Source organism: Leptodactylus fuscus, chromosome 10, assembly GCF_031893055.1.
Source record: "Leptodactylus fuscus isolate aLepFus1 chromosome 10, aLepFus1.hap2, whole genome shotgun sequence".
NCBI lineage: Eukaryota > Metazoa > Chordata > Amphibia > Anura > Leptodactylidae > Leptodactylus > Leptodactylus fuscus.
The window spans coordinates 51624103-51640675 of NC_134274.1; positions in this window are offsets into that span (position 1 = coordinate 51624103).

Genomic DNA, 16573 nt, shown 5'->3' on the forward strand with positions numbered 1-16573 from the left:
TTATTTCATGGAAATCCCTGTCAGCTTGCGATTTTCGCAAGCTAACTTTTCCACATAGAAATGCATTGGCCAGAGTACGGAATTCGACCAATCAGCACTGGCTCTGCTGGAGGAGGCGGAGTCTAAGATCGCTCCACACCAGTCTCCATTCAGGTCCGACCTTAGACTCCGCCTCCTCCGGCAGAGCCAGCGCTGATTGGCCGAAGGCTGGCCAATGCATTCCTATGCGAATGCAGAGACTTAGCAGTGCTGAGCCAGTTCTGCTCAACTACACATCTGATGCACACTCGGCTCTGCTACATCTGATGTAGCATCTGATGTAGCAGAGCCGAGGGTGCACTAGAACCCCTGTGCAAACTCGGCTCACGCTAATAGAATGCATTGGCCAGCGCTTAGCACACACATTCAGCTCTACTTCATCGGGCTAATAGAATGCATTGGCCAATGCACTCTATTAGCGTGAGCTGAGTTTGCACAGGGGTTCTAGTGCACCCTCGGCTCTGCTACATCAGATGTAGCAGCGCCGAGTGTGCACACTCGGCTCTGCTACATCTGATGCACACTCGGCTCTGCTACATCAGATGTAGCATCATGTGTGCATCAGATGTAGCAGTGTGCACACTCGGCTCTGCTACATCTGATGCAGTAGAGCCGAGTGTGCACACTCGGCTCTACTGCATCAGATGTAGCAGAGCCGAGTGTGCATCAGATGTGTAGTTGAGCAGAACTGGCTCAGCACTGCTAAGTCTCTGCATTCGCATAGGAATGCATTGGCCAGCCTTCGGCCAATCAACGCTGGCTCTGCCGGAGGAGGCGGAGTCTAAGGTCGGACCTGAATGGAGACTGGTGTGGAGCGATCTTAGACTCCGCCTCCTCCAGCAGAGCCAGCGCTGATTGGTCGAGTTCCGTACTCTGGCCAATCAGCGCTGGCCAATGCATTCCTATTGGAAAAAGTTTATGTCACAAAAATCACAATTACACACCCGATAGAGCCCCAAAAAGTTATTTTTAATAACATTCCTACCTAAATAAAGGTCATCCCTAGCTATCCCTGCCTGTACAGCTATCCCTGTCTCTTAGTCACAAAGTTCACATTCTCATATGACCCGGATTTGAAAGCCACTATTCGTCTAAAATGGAGGTCACCTGATTTCGGCAGCCAATGACTTTTTCCGATTTTTTTCGATGCCTCCGGTGTCGTAGTTCCTGTCCCACCTCCCCTGCGCTGTTATTGGTGCAAAAAAAGCACCAGGGAAGGTAGGAGGGGAATCAAACTTTTTTGGAGTTTGCCATGTGATGTTCGATTCGAATCGAACACATCGAACAGCCTGATATCCGATCGAATTTTGTTAATTTATTTACTTTTTTGTAATGGACGACCACTTGAAATTAGTTAGATTCTATTCTAGGGGTGTATTCACATGTAGCTGATTTGTTTTCAGTAATTTCTGCGAGATAAATCTGTTCTAAATGTGTCAAATAATGGCATAGGTTCAGAGATGAGTGCCTATAAGGCCACTACTAACTCCCCTACTCCACAACACTCCCTGCACTTTGGCTACTTGATAGAAAAGCCTAATACAAAAAAATTCTCATCGTTATATAGGGCATGTGATTCTGGCTTTAAATACATATCTGCTTTCTGCCTGAAAATCCTCTCTCTTCTAATTTGCTGTTCACTCCGTGTGTTTATGGGGACGTTCTTTTCTCTTGTCACACAGTGAGTCGAGACAGGTGGATTCTTTTCTCAGCACTTGTATAAAAGACAGAAGACTGCAAATTTCAAAGCTTAGGGCTCGTACACATCTGCGCCCGGGAGTCCGTTCTGCAGGTTTCCGTTTCCTGCACAAAACAGGGCAGGAGATGGAAACCTGTCGGCATCTTTCAAACCCATTCATTTGAATGGGTTTGAAAAGTGTCCGGCCGTGAGCGTTTTATGCGCTCCGTGGCAAAACAGTTTTTTTTTTTTTTTAAACCGGACAAAGAGTTGGATATGCAGTACTCTGTGTCTGGTTTAAAAAAAAAAATTCACCGTGGAGAGCATAAAACGCTCACAGCCGGACTCGGCATGACAGGTTTCCGTCTTCTGCATGCACCTGCCGCTGAGAACGGAGTACCGAACACTGGTGTGAACCCAGTGTTAAAAGTACATAGAAGACTTTTTTTTTCTGACATTGAATCTACTTCTGGCTGTTTGTGTGAATACAGATGGGACATTATTCACAGACAGCAGCAGCTTTTCTGACTCCTCTTAAGGATTACTGTTTTCCTGTGTCATGCCTGGATTGTAGGTGCTAGAACTTAGTGGCTATCTATATGATAGAATGTATCAGTAATGTATAAGGAACGGGGGCAGACTGCTTCCTGTTGTACACGCCCATAGCCTTAGGTAACCTAAAGAATCCCTTAGATAAAAGGCAGAATATTTGGAGGCAGCTGTAAGCCAGCAATAGCTGTGACCATAGTGGCTAGTTCCCTCAGGGTAAGTTCACACAGGGTATTTGGGTCAGGATTTTAAGGCCATATCCGCTTCCACCTCAGGTTCCGGACCAAAATACGGGTATATGCGACTGGATGCCGGTGCAGTGCACTAGCATCCAGTCGCGTGCTCCGCTCCAGATTAGGCCCAAATGAATAGGTCTAGTCAGGAGCCACTATCATCTGAGCTCTCACTCTACCGAGTCTACTGCCTTTGGGCGAGCTGTCCTGAGCACGGTCTGCAGTCAACTCCTGCCCTAAGGGGTTACTTGGTATCTCCCAGTTGTGCCGCTGGTAGGGACAACAGGGAACAAAGGATTATGAAGATAATCTTGTTTTCCTTCGCCCTAACAGCGGCACAAGACTTCCCACCCTATTTTTGGAAAACAAAATGTGTGTATATATATTATATGCAGGGTATTGTATTTGTTACCTTATATTACTCTGGTGTGTACACGCGGAGGGGAGGAAGCTGTGTCCTTTTAAGGGATCTAGCCATGTGAAATTAATACTGGCTAATTAAAAATCCGCCTGTCCTACCAGCACACAGGGGCAGAAAATACCCCAGTTGTGCCTCTGTTAGGACTAAGGGAAAAAAGATTAGCTTCATAATCCTTTGTTGGTCTCCATCTCTTGTAGAAATGTATTCTACTCCACTCTGTTCCTGGTAGGAAAGCCAAGATCTAGGATGGAGACGATGGTCATTGCCATTAAACCAAGTCCAAGTTGTTTCTGTCCACTCTGGATCTGCACAACTCTTATCCTGTCCCTTTTACAAGATCATCTGAGGTTTCTGGGAGTAGCTGTGTCTATGGAAGGTTCTCTGTCACTTCTACGTTGAGCTCCTCCATTTGGAGTCTCCAAGAGTCTTTGCAAAGTTTATGGTGCATATCTTAGAGAAATGGTTGTTGTGCCATATTGAGACAATTTTCTATTGGCAGCAAATAGGATCTCTGAGTTCTGATCCAGTGGGTAATGGAGGCCGTCTCCAGGCTGGAGTGGCAGATAAATCTGGAGAAATCTTGTCTTTTGTCCAGCTGTTGGTGTAGGTTTTCAGGAGTTATATAGAATCAGTAGCTTAAAGGGGTATTCCCACGTCGCATACTCACCAGTCTTCGTTGCTGTAAATTCTTCTTTCTTCCAGTTTTGTTGCGTCATTGGTGGGCGTGGTTACATATGCAAAGCCAGCGGCGAGATGCCGCTGGCCCTGCGTGCACGCTCATAGACCAGTCTAGCCTTCACAATGCGAATACAGACCCAGCATCCGCCTCTCTCTATTACAGTGGATGCCGGGTCTGTATTTGCATTGTGTAGAGTGTAGACGCCGGCACAGATGCCTGCAACATCGCTATGCTCCTGCTCTGCATGAAGCCAACAGCGGCAGAAGCAATGCTGTTATTCCGCTTCCATTTGCATAATGGGAAGTTGGAAATATTCTCCCTGTGCTCTCATGATTTCCTATCAAGGGTAGATGTCCTTTAAGATTGTTAAAAAAAAACTTAAAGCTTGGTATCTTAAGATACCTCAACTATCAGCCCTCAGACTTTGGGTCTATGGGTTCATAAAGTCAGAAATTAGAATTTTCCCTCTTTTGCTAGAAGTCAGAGATGTTTCCTCCAGTATCTGTAGGCCTCTACACCCAGTGACCCTGGGTGTATGACATCACTAAGGTGAATAGAGAGAGCTCCAGACACCTTGAGGAGGCCCAAAAGAGGTAAAGTAAGTATGAATGCTTTGGGTCATTTTTTTTTTTTTTAATTTTTTTTTACATTTCCCCTGGGTCTACAGTTATACATTGGAGTCTGAAGAGACCCCAGAGCATAATAATGTCATATTCATTTTGACGAAACTTCGTCTATGTTCTCTTTAGTGACCTAATAACTGGACAGATGGGTTCCTTAGGGTGCTTTCATATGGAGTTACACTCCTCTCATTCATGAAAGTTTCATAGCCAAATACCCACCCAAGATAAAGGAAAGGTGTCTGTAGTGTCTCTTGCCTATGGTGACAAAGCTACGATGATCAAACTGGTTCAGTCTAGTATTACAAGGAAAACGGGCATAAAAAATACACATAGCATATTTTCAGTCACACATTGTCAACGTGAGACTAAATTTGGAACCAACCTGTTTTTCGGGTGTGCCTATGATAGATATATCTATGTGTGTATGTAGATAGTACTTTGTGAAATGTTTTAGGCAGATGTGGAAACAATCTTGCAAAATAAAAATACTTGTAAAAATAGAAAAATTAATAGTCAATTTTTTTTGTCATTCATGCTCCATGACCAGAGTCAGAGCAGCATCCGCTTGGAAGGCCCTACGCCCCACAGAGGTGGACGCGGAGGCTTCCCCTTCAACATCCAGGTCCCCTCTTAACCGGATGGACTTCAGCAGCCTAGGTGTTCTATCCCAGTGAAAGATAGGTCTGCTGGAAACTACAGACTCCATGTCATCCGAAATCATGGAGTCATCCTCAACATGGAGCCTTTCCACAGAGGGTAAAGAAAGAGAGTGTCTTTCTGTACACTGCTTCTTTGAGAGCTGAGCCAGGGAGCTACTGATATCTTTTAGCGAATCCTCCTAGAAATAAAAAGAAGAGGATGCTTACCAGAAGTGAAGAAGACTTTTATCGCTTCTGCTTATATTCTGGATCCGTACTAACCATAAACTCCTTGACCCAAGCCACCACATCTCTTGTGGAGCGTTCTTCAGGAGGAGACCCAAGGCAAGAACGGCAACACGTCTAGTCATAGCCTGGGAAACATAAATTAATATCCCCATTAGGGATAAACCTGCGTTCTTGCTTCCAACATTTTTTTTTTTTTTTTTTAAATGCCTACTATCTGGAAGTGGGATGTCACAACCCACACAAGATAAATGTTTCCTTTTAGAGGAATTTTTCCTCCTCCTTTGATCACCCGGAGGGGTGGCAGATGACGACATGATGCGTCAGAAACCGAGGATGCAATAAAACACCTAGGAATAATACACTGGGTTAAGGAGTAACATAGACTTTTTTTTTCTAAATAATGTAAGCCTTACCAGAATGTGCACCGTGCAGGAAGCTAAAGTAGAAGAGCAGCAGGCGCTGTGGATATTCGCCGTTGCGGACATCAGATGCAGATGCAGCGGGAGCTACAATACAGCAGATATTTGCTAGCCCCAAAACACAGCAGGTGCAGCGAATGAAAACGATGCAACTGGCTAGTCTGAGTGCAAATGCCACGGATGGAGCAGGATCATCCTTTGGAGCCAAAGCCGCAGAAACCGCGGACAATGCGGATGCAGGATATGCAGATGAAACAAATGCAACGCATGTCACAATGTAGTAGTATAACTACAAACCTAGACGACTAGGGAGCCCCACCAGAACTTCCAGGAAGGCATAGAAGTTCAGCCAAGGCATGCTTAAAAAGGTCATGGCCAGAAGGGGTGGGGCTCCGTGACCCCCAGCAATGTACTAACAATAGTGACCGTTTTACTTACAGCCAGCAAAACAGATCTGAAGATCAAAGGAACTTCTCCAGAAGCTGAGAAGATTCCCTAAGAAAAGATGGAGACCCAGGCCTTCAAGTAGGACCCTGGCCCGAGCCCCCAAAGAGGACACAAAGTCCTCCTCACCTGTCCTAGTCATACTGGACAGAAAAAAAACATGCAGGGGGAGGTCTCTGTGCCCTCTTATGGGGTTGTAGCCATGCATATGCTAATTTGGCTGATTAAAAATTCTGCCTGTCCTACCAGCAAACAGGGGCAGAAATACCCCGTATTGTGCCGCTGGTGGGACAATAGGGAATGCTCCATAAGGCGCCTATACAGTTCAATCCCACATTATTGCCCTTCACACACTATATTGACCTGTTATACTACGTGAAGGCCCCTATAGTGGTTTTGTTTATGTGCACCTTGTGAGCAGCAGGAGCCCCCTTTATCTTTCCTAGCATACAAGTTAGTGACATTCACCTCTCTACTCCATCTTCCACCATGGAAGGTTACATTAATATGATTTTTTTTATTTTCCTAATTTTCCTTGCTTAAACATTGGGCATGTCTTATAATCAAATATGTCTCATTGAAAAAGTAGAATATTTTATTTTTCTCTGTTGTTCTCTTTTGCTGATGGCCTGGTGCTCTTCAGACATTTGTAACAGAAGGGTTTGTGCGGTCTACAATCTGTAGCTGAGTTCACACTGGCACAAGAACTACACTTGTGGTTGGTAGCCATGGTATTTGTTACAGTTCTAGAAAAGAACACCGTAGGCTATATTGACACAACTGTGGCAAAAAAAAGTCTGTGTCACCATTCATGTGACAAATATTTTTTGCATCCGTTTCATGGGTGTCTTACTGTTTCTAACTAATCATTTACAGAAAAAACTAAATAAATTTTGTTTGCATAAAAAATATTTACTATATATTCAGATAATTTCACTGGCCATGCATTTAGCTATGCAAACAGTACAGCAATGCACAGGACTGTCCCCGTTTTGAGGCAGTGCCTACAGCTATGAATACAGAATAGTAATCAGTCACACTTATTTATAACTTTCACACCCCATTTATAACTTTCCTATTTGACCATCCAAACAGTAGGGAGGTATGTCTACTGTCATGTGCAGCTTGTGACACGTGTATCCAAGATTTAATAATGGTACCTGGACTAGAGTCCTAATCTACATGTAACCTTTGTTTTCTGATTGTATCCATTTCTGTTATCTATCATGGTAACGTGGCTATCTACCGTAGTTATAATGGCATGTACAGTAATTGTCCATAGGAATGGGGTCAAACTCATTAGCCCCATGTATGAGCCAGAACAAAAATCTAGTCTGTTTCATCTGCAAATGCCATAGATTGTACATTATAAATGGCCTTTTTTTTAACATGTTCCTATTAGAGCGGCATATATCTATATTTTTACTATTTAAACATATATCATATAAATTCCCCAAAATTATATTTGCATGTATCTTTGTTATTTCTTTTATCACGTCCATAACATATTAGAATAATTAATATCCCAAAGTGTTGAAAAGATTTCTTCTAATAACACAGTAATGGGAAAGAATACATAAGGGTTAGGAAGTGGATTGTAGCCCAGGATTTCATGGAAAGGAGCCAAAATGTGTTAAAGTATATTCCAACATTTATTAATATCACGAATCCTGCAAGAAGTTGTTCCAAAATTTAGGTAGATTTATAACCCTAAAATAAAATGTTTGCTGGATGCAATACAGTAGCTAAATGTAAAAACATAAAAATTAACAGTATAACTTATAAGACAATGCAGTCTGTTACCAAAATGATAATTCAATTTATGATACCAAAAGGAAAAGAAATAATGCTGCCATCGTTGATCTCTTGTCCTGGTGGCAATGCTCGGGATGCCACCGCTGCTCCACATGAATAACTTCTATCTACTGTACATACAATAACATACTGAACAGCTTATAAAGCAGATTTTTATCTTTTATTTATGATGCCATAAACAATATATGTATAAACTGTAACCCATAAAGGTATGTGAGCTCTCAAGAGAAAGGTGACGTGTCCAGTACAAGATAACATAAACTATATCACTTGGGTTATTATAGCCTAAGATGTGTCATTCCTACATACCGTATATTAATTCATACAGAAAGACTGAACAAACTTCTTCTAAATCTAGAGAAAAAGAACGGTCAAGAGTTGCAATAGCAGAATATTTTTTTCCTCCTTGAGAACTTTGCAACTGAGGTGTCATACCTCACCTCCACCACTGAACTGCAGTGGCAGTAATAATCTGGATAGTGGTCGTACAGAACCCAAAAAACAGGGGCACACCACACTATATCATTGGAATGCAGACCCAGACATATAGGCAATAATGTATGAAACTCAAAGAAAAGAACATATGCAAAAACTGGTTGCAGATCCAGAAACAACATATATAATTATTTCCTTTGTCGTGTATCATGACTTTATCGGGGCATGTTGTTGGAATCCAAGGCATTATGAACATAATGGTAATGGTCAGCACTTTTTCCTGTATTATTTAAAGACTCTAATACTCACCTGCCCCTGGTGCTCCAGTGTATCCCACTGCGGTCTGATCCTGCTATTCCTGGGGTCTTGTTCTGGTGGAAGTCCTCCCCTCACGTGACTGCTGAGACCAATCAGTGGTCTTTGAAATCAACCAAGACATCACATACATCACCTGTCTTGTAGGCAAGGACTTCCGCCACTGGAAGAATTGGGACTGGACAGCATTGGGGGACACTGGAACACCGGGGACAAGGGAATATTTTATAGTATTTTTCACCTACTTTGGCCTCCTTTCAGAAATTTGTATATCTTGGATGACTTCTTTAACTGTAAATGACTACTCTATCAGTTCACAATTTATTTACATGTGTAGATCTAGCCTGATTTATACCACAACAGGTCGGATTTATATTATACATTAATACATTTCAAGGAATATAACAAGTAAAACTGTATTGACATCGACACCATGGATTTCATTTATAACTGAACCATGATTGTGACAAATCCCAATAGACTTCACAGACAACATCCTGGAGTCCAAAATAATAGAAAGCGAGACAAAACCCTGTAGCACAAATGATAATATATCCTACACATAGCTTCTATTAATAGGTGGAAAAATAACAAAATATTCTAAAAAAATTATAATGTATTAATCCTAGAGATGAGCGAACAGTGAAATATTCGATATTCGTTTCGAATAGCCCCTCAATATTTGAGTATTAGAACGAATATCGAATCCCATTATAGTCTATGGGGAAAAATTGCTTGTTTCAGGGAAAACCACTATTCAACTCAGGAGGGTCACCAAGTACACTATGACAACTCAGCAAATGATGGTAACACCTCTGGAATACAACTGGGACAGCAGGGGAAGCATGTCTAGGGGCATCAAACAAGCCCAAGTCACAGTTTTAGCCCACTACAGCCTATCAACTACACACTTTCCACACTCAAAAAAACCTCTATGAAAGTGGAAAAATACCTGGAAACCTTCTTTCCTCCCCAATTGTATTGACAGAAACCCAAATTTTAAGCTAAAGAAACATTACCAAGCCCTCCTTTAAATCACGTTGCCCATGATAACCACAGATGGAATAGGCAATGGGAAATCCAACAGTACCCACCCTGAACTGTCTGTATGTGAGGAGTTCATCACAAGGCTGACAGACCCAACAACAAATGCTGCAGCACAAGCAACCAGTAGTCAGACTAAGATGGTCTCTTCTTCAAGTAAGACACAAGATACTTTGGAACCAGAACAGGAAAACCCAATGATTGCCATTGCAGCAGTGCCTAGGCCATCTTTCAGAGCAGTTCATTCAGAGATTGAATTGGAGAAAAATAAAGACATTTACTGTGATCGAATCTTCATGCACATTAGTGGGCATGGACAACCTAACATACAAGATCCTCATGCTGAGCTGGCCTCATTACTGAACAAGATCAACCAGGATAATCAGGGCTGGAGCCATAAGAGCTTATCGAAAGGAATCACTCTCGGTTTGAAAAGAAGCCATCTAAACGTTGCACCTTTAATTGACTTGAGCATTGCACCAGCAGAATGTTAGGCCCTTTGGGTGAGTTGAGCCTTTAACCAGCAGAATGTTTGGCCCTTTGGGTGAGTTGAGCCTTTAACCAGCAGAATGTTTGGCCCTTTGGGTGAGTTGAGCCTTGCACCAGCAGAATGTTAGGCCCTTTGGGTGAGTTGAGCCTTGCACCAGCAGAATGTTAGGCCCTTTGGGTGAGTTGAGCCTTGCACCAGCAGAATGTTAGGCCCTTTGAGTGAGTTGAGCCTTTAACCAGCAGAATGTTAGGCCCTTTGGGTGAGTTGAGCCTTGCACCAGCAGTGTTTTACTTTTTGGTCCTTGGGGTGAGTTAAACCTTGCACCAGCAGTGTTTTACTTTTTGACCCTTGGGGTGAGTTGAGCCTTGCACCAGCAGTGTTTTTCTTTTTGGCCCTTGGGGTGAATTGAGCCTTGCACCAGCAGTGTTTTACTTTTTGGCCCTTGGGGTGAGTAAACCTTGCACCAGCAGTGTTTTACTTTTTGGCCCTTGGGGTGAGTTGCCCCTTCTGTTACTGACGAGGGGCACTGCTGGAAACCTCTCTCCAGTACCTGGACTGTATACTGGATACCCAGCTGGATATCCACATCCTTGTCCTCGCCCCCTTCTGCTACTGACGAGGGGCACTACTGGCAGCCCCTCTTCAGTACCTGGACTGTGGACTGGATACCCAGCTGGATATCCACATCCATGTCCTCGCCCCCTTCTGCTACTGACGAGGGGCACTGCTGGCAGCCCCTCTCCAGTACCTGGACTGCAGACTGGATACCCAGCTGGATATCTGTGTCCACATCCTCACCCCCTTCTGCTACTGACGAGGGGCACTTCTGGCAGCCCCTCTCCAGTACCTGCACTGTGGACTGGATACCCAGCTGGATATCCACTTCCTCGCCCACGTCCCTTACTGCATGATTGGCAGGTTCACTGTATGTGTACAGTGTTCCTGCAGTGTAGCTCTGAAAAGAGCTGTTTTATAAGAATGTTTTCCTGCCTAGACAACGCTAAAATCTGTTTCTCACCCTGAGAACAAGCTCTCCCTATCTCTCCAAAACTAAAATGAGAAGAACATGGCCGACACTATTCTTATGAATCAGAGGTCACCTGATTTCGGCAGCCAATGGCTTTTTCCAATTTATTTTCAATGCCTACATTGTCGTAGTTCCTGTCCCACTTCCCCTGCACAGTTATTGGTGCAAAAAAAGCGCCAGGGAAGGTGGGAGGGGATACGAATTTTTACTGCGTTTACCGCGTGGTACTCAATTGGAATCGAATATCTCGAACAGCCTGATATTCGATCGAACTCTGTTCGCTTATCTCTAATTAATCCTAACAAGAGAAAATAATATACAGTATAAATTAGAAGGAATACATACTATATAGTTACAGATATGGTTACCATTAACACGTTAAAAAGTTGGGTAAAAATTAAGTTTGAAGTGACCTTATGGGTGAACCTTTGTCTCAGTTCCTTATCAGATATTGCTACTGACCAGGGATTATCAGCACTCACTGTGCAGACACATTACCACATGCAGACGGCCTGTATTACATAAAACATTGCATAAGTATGGACATCACTTTGAACACTTCTACAGTATTTTCAAAGGGTTTTTGTAAAATAAAGCTAATAAGAATAATAAATAAAATAACTAATGATAAATTTCTGAAATAAACTAAAGGCATTTAGGAATTATTATTATTAATATTATTATATTTTAGAACGTCCTAACTATCTGCTATTATTTTTACAGAATAATTAAATTATTGCATTAATTTCTATTTTAAATTTATATTCATTATTTGTTTATATTATTCGATATTATTACTATTATTATTTAGAGGTTATTTTTTATTATTAAATAGTATTACGCATTTTATATTTTTATTATTGGCTGTTATCATTAGTATTGTAGATAGTTATTTCTTTTTCATGTTTTATGTCTGTCCTGCTGGCAACTCTTCTGTCCTTAGATTAGATATGATATGTATCTGCTAAAGTCTGCAGCTAGTATAAAGATATGTGTTCCTAGCACATATTAGAGAGGCAACTTATTCCTTTTGAGGTTTATGATAGCGTAGATGACACATGTCCAAGAGTATAGGGACATGTGGGATATAGATAAGAACTATCCAGGGTTAAAGGGATAATGTCATAAAGCTTAAAGGTATTCTATCATTAGAATCCTTTTTTTAGTTAAGAACACGTCGGAATAGTCTTAAGAAAGGCTATTCTTCTCTTACCTTTCTATTTCTGATCTGCGCTGCCGTTTCTGAGAAATATCTTCTTCCTTCCATATGTAAATGAGTTTTCAGACAGCACAAGGGGGTGTTAGACTTTGCTCAAACAGCACTGGAGCTGTCCCCTGTGCTGTCCGAAAACTCTCCAGCAATGTTCTCTGTCTTCCTCTGTCAGCCGCGTCACAGCCCGCATCTTCATCCAAAAGTGCCAACTGCGCATGTCCATTGGCCATTTTTCTGTAGCCTCGTATACGAGCGCCCGTTCGGCCACAGGAAAATGGCCGACGAACATGCACTGTCGGCACTTTTGGATGAAAATGCAAAGAGGCGGCCAGCAGAAGAAGACAGAGGTGTCACTGGAGAGTTTTCGAACAGCACAGGGGACATCTCCTGTGCTGTCTGAAAACTAATTTACATAAGGAAGAAAGAAGAAATTTCTCAGGAACGGCGGCGCGGATGAGAAAAAGGAAGATAATTGAAAAATAATCTTTCTTAAGGCTATTCTGTGTTCTTAAATAAAAAAGGGATTCTAATGATAGCATCCCTTTAAAAATTTGGTATGAAAGGTTGAGTTTGTGTCTCATAAGCCATATGTGTCCATTGGACTCTGTAGACCTGTAACTTGCCCAGATGTAGTTGGTACTGCACAAAAAAATAACATTTTTTTTTTTTTACGGAAAAGCTTGTCAGCTATACAAAGGTCTTAATTGTAAAAGATAGAAAAACACCGAGCACACTTTATAGTGTAGATAGTCTATTCATCTTTTTAGATAATTGTAATGAATGTATCAGACCTGGTGGCCTCTCACCTGGTTTGGTTGTGACAGCGTTCACAACTCCGTACTAAGGTGTATATGATACCAGGTATGGGGAGCAGCACGTCTCAAAGGCACCAGTTGTGTCAACCGGGGAAACAGCAGAGGAATAGGGCAGGACGGCGCTCACAGGTCCAATAGATTTTATTAATAAGAAGAATTGCACATGCTGCATTATAGCACTAGTAGTAATTTAGTTCCATCTAAAGAGGGCACAAGGATATCCCTGGAAGCTTCTTTCACCTCGCTGACTGTTTGTAGACTTGTCTCTATAGTGACTAGAAACAAAGTGTAAGAATTGTTCACCCAGTGATGTCTTTCTCACCATGGTTGCTATCCACAGATAAGCTGGGGTCTGAGATAAATCACACCTATAGCCTCGGGGACATATGTACAAACAGCAGCTAAATGGTCCCAAGCTTTGTCACATGTTACAGCACCGCGATCTACCTGCAAATAACTATAGGATTCCCCTGCAGCTATATTAATGTAAATTGTAAAAAGATGATGGCATATTAATTACAGTCCTTGGTATAGTAATACATCCTTTCACTTGTCATCCACAATTAAAGTCAATAATAAGCATTTTATAGTGTTTGTGGTGATCCCAGGTGATGATCCGATGATCAGTGATGAGAATTGTATAAATTTGATATGTGACTGTAGGAAATAAAGTAGAGGATGTTCTGCACACACTTGCATTACAGCACCATGTTGCAGGGAGCTCTAATAGGGCACCCACAGAGGGGCATGGGATCCTATTGTATTACGGTATACCTGCAGTTTTATATGATACTGGATATACAGTGGGATCCAATGGATTGAAGCCCAAGAAAAAATACTCCCGATGGCGCTCACAATGTCTTCAACACTCAAGTGATTGAAAGTAACACCGTTTATTAATTACGCGTTTCGAGTTTTTTTTGTGTTAGGATACAAACACGACCTCTTCATCAGATCTCAAATGTTAGAGCAGGACTGCATGCTCTGTCAGATCTGATGAAGAGGTCGTGTTTGTATCCAAACACAAAAAAACCTCAAAACCCATAATCAATAAACGCTTTTACTTTCAATCACTTGAGTGTTGAAGACATTGTGAGCGCCATCGGGGTCTTTTTTCTTGGGCTTCAATCCATTGGATCCTGCTGTATATCCAGTATCTTCCAACAGCTCTTTCCACCAGGAGAGCTGTTTAATCCCAAGGTGGCGAACCATTGTCTGGATACCAATCATCTCCTATTTTAACTAATTTGAGAGGACAATAGTCCTAGGAAATGTATGGGACTTTTTTGAGGACAAGTTTCCAAACTTGACCCAATTTAATATTTCCAAAAGTAAGCACAAGATATCCTTCATTTTGGTTCCTCTCCATCCAGCATGCAGTTTAATATGAGGCATGAAGAAATTGATTCCAATAAAGGAAAAATTGTGGCACACTCCATCAGATGTTTATAAGGAGATATTCTCCAATGGAAACGTTATTGGCATAGGTGAATATTTCAGATATGTAACAAATGACAGAGCACCATATGATGGCACATGTGCACAAATACTGGTTTTCTCATGTAGCAGACTTCTATTGCATTGAATTGTTTCTAGTACATACATGTTTATAGCCATATAGATTTTATATTATTATTGCTAAAGATCAAACTATTTAATAATTATTTCATCTATGATCATTATAACGGAGTTCTCTAGACATATGGTAGGTATGAGGATAGGTCAGATCTCTTTAAGCCCTACCCCTTGCACCCTCACGGATCAGCTGTTTAAAGAGGCCACAGAGTTCACATGATTACTTACCATCATAGTACTTCCTTACCATCAAAATATCAAAAATTCTAATTGTTACCCCGATTAACTCTCGACTTAACTACTGTAACTTCCCATTTATTGGTCATTCTATCATTAAATTCTCCCTCTTCATTCTGACCTAAATGCACCAACCCGGCTCATCTATCAGTCCAATGCATCCGGTCTGTGTCAGTCACGGGCTGCCTATTCACTATAGAAAACAATATAAACATATCCCCCTCATCCACAAAGTTCTACATGGTGTTACACCTGCCTACATTTCGTCCTTCACCTCTGTCTACCGACCAACCCAGGTTCTGCATTCAGCCAATGACCTAAGGCTAATATCTTCTATTATTAGAACCTCCCACACCCATCTCCAAGATTGCTCCTGAGTTGCACCACCTCTCTGGAATGAACTACCCTGAACAATCAGATTAACTCCCAACTTCTACAGCTTCAACAGATCCTAAACACTCCTCTCTTCAGACAGATCTATCACAATACAATTCTTAATGTAAATCCTTCTGCACTGAGACTCCCAAAAACTAACCATCCTTTGTTCATCCCCCCCCCCCCCCCCACACACACACACACTACCACCACCACAGGAACGGATGTCTTTATTTGAGTGTAACTCTGCACGAACAAGCACATTGAGCCATCACCAGCCAATGTGCAGATTCATACGGAAATAACCTCATTGTAAGCTCTAGTGAGCAGGACCTCCAATCCTATTGTGTAAATTAATTTATTACTGTGTGATGTCTCATCTGTCTGTACATAAATCCTATGATTTGTAAAGTGCTGCTGAATATGTTGGAGCCATATAAATGTTTTATTATTAAGTACAACCTCATACATTTATAGCAGCTGGGATAGAAACTGCAGCTCAGCCCCATTCACATGACTGGTGATGAGCTGCAAACAGGCCATATGACCAAGGACTATGAAGCACGAATGTTCCTTACTAGAGTGCTGCTGATCAGTAGGGGTGCCAGGTATTAGGCCTCCTCCGATCTCATATTACTGACCTATCCTAAGGCTGTAAGTTCAGGAAATGTTCTTTAATGTATTGTTCATATCTGCAAAGAAACCTAGGTCCATCTAGTCTGCCCTTATACTATTAGTGCTTCTCTCAAGCATGCTTAAACTCACTTACTGTATATTTTCCAATTGGACAAGAACCTGGCAGGCCTGACAGTCCCCAAGCGGACTCCCCAAATGGAATACCGAACGTAGATGTGAACCGGGCCTGTTTTATAATCCTATGTCTTATAGCATGCTCATTGTGCTGCATGCTTTCATAATGCTATTTTCCATTCTGTCTTTATTTGTGCAACTGTAAGTATCAGCAGTCATATCACTGTACAAGATTGTACTGAAGTAATGTAGATGCCAACCACACCAGGGCTATGTGACAATTATGTGACAATCCTTCACATGTGCTCAAGGCCATACAGTAGACAGTATTGTGTAATTCCTAACGATTTTGTAACTGCAGTGGGTCTTATCTTTACACATGATGCTATAGGTGAGGCAGGTGTAGGCTGAGCTTAGTACAGGGGCGGGTGCATGTAGTGATGTTACCGGTTAAACAGGCTTTTCTTATACTGGTCCTATCTCATTGAAGGAGTAGCACAGGACTGAGCA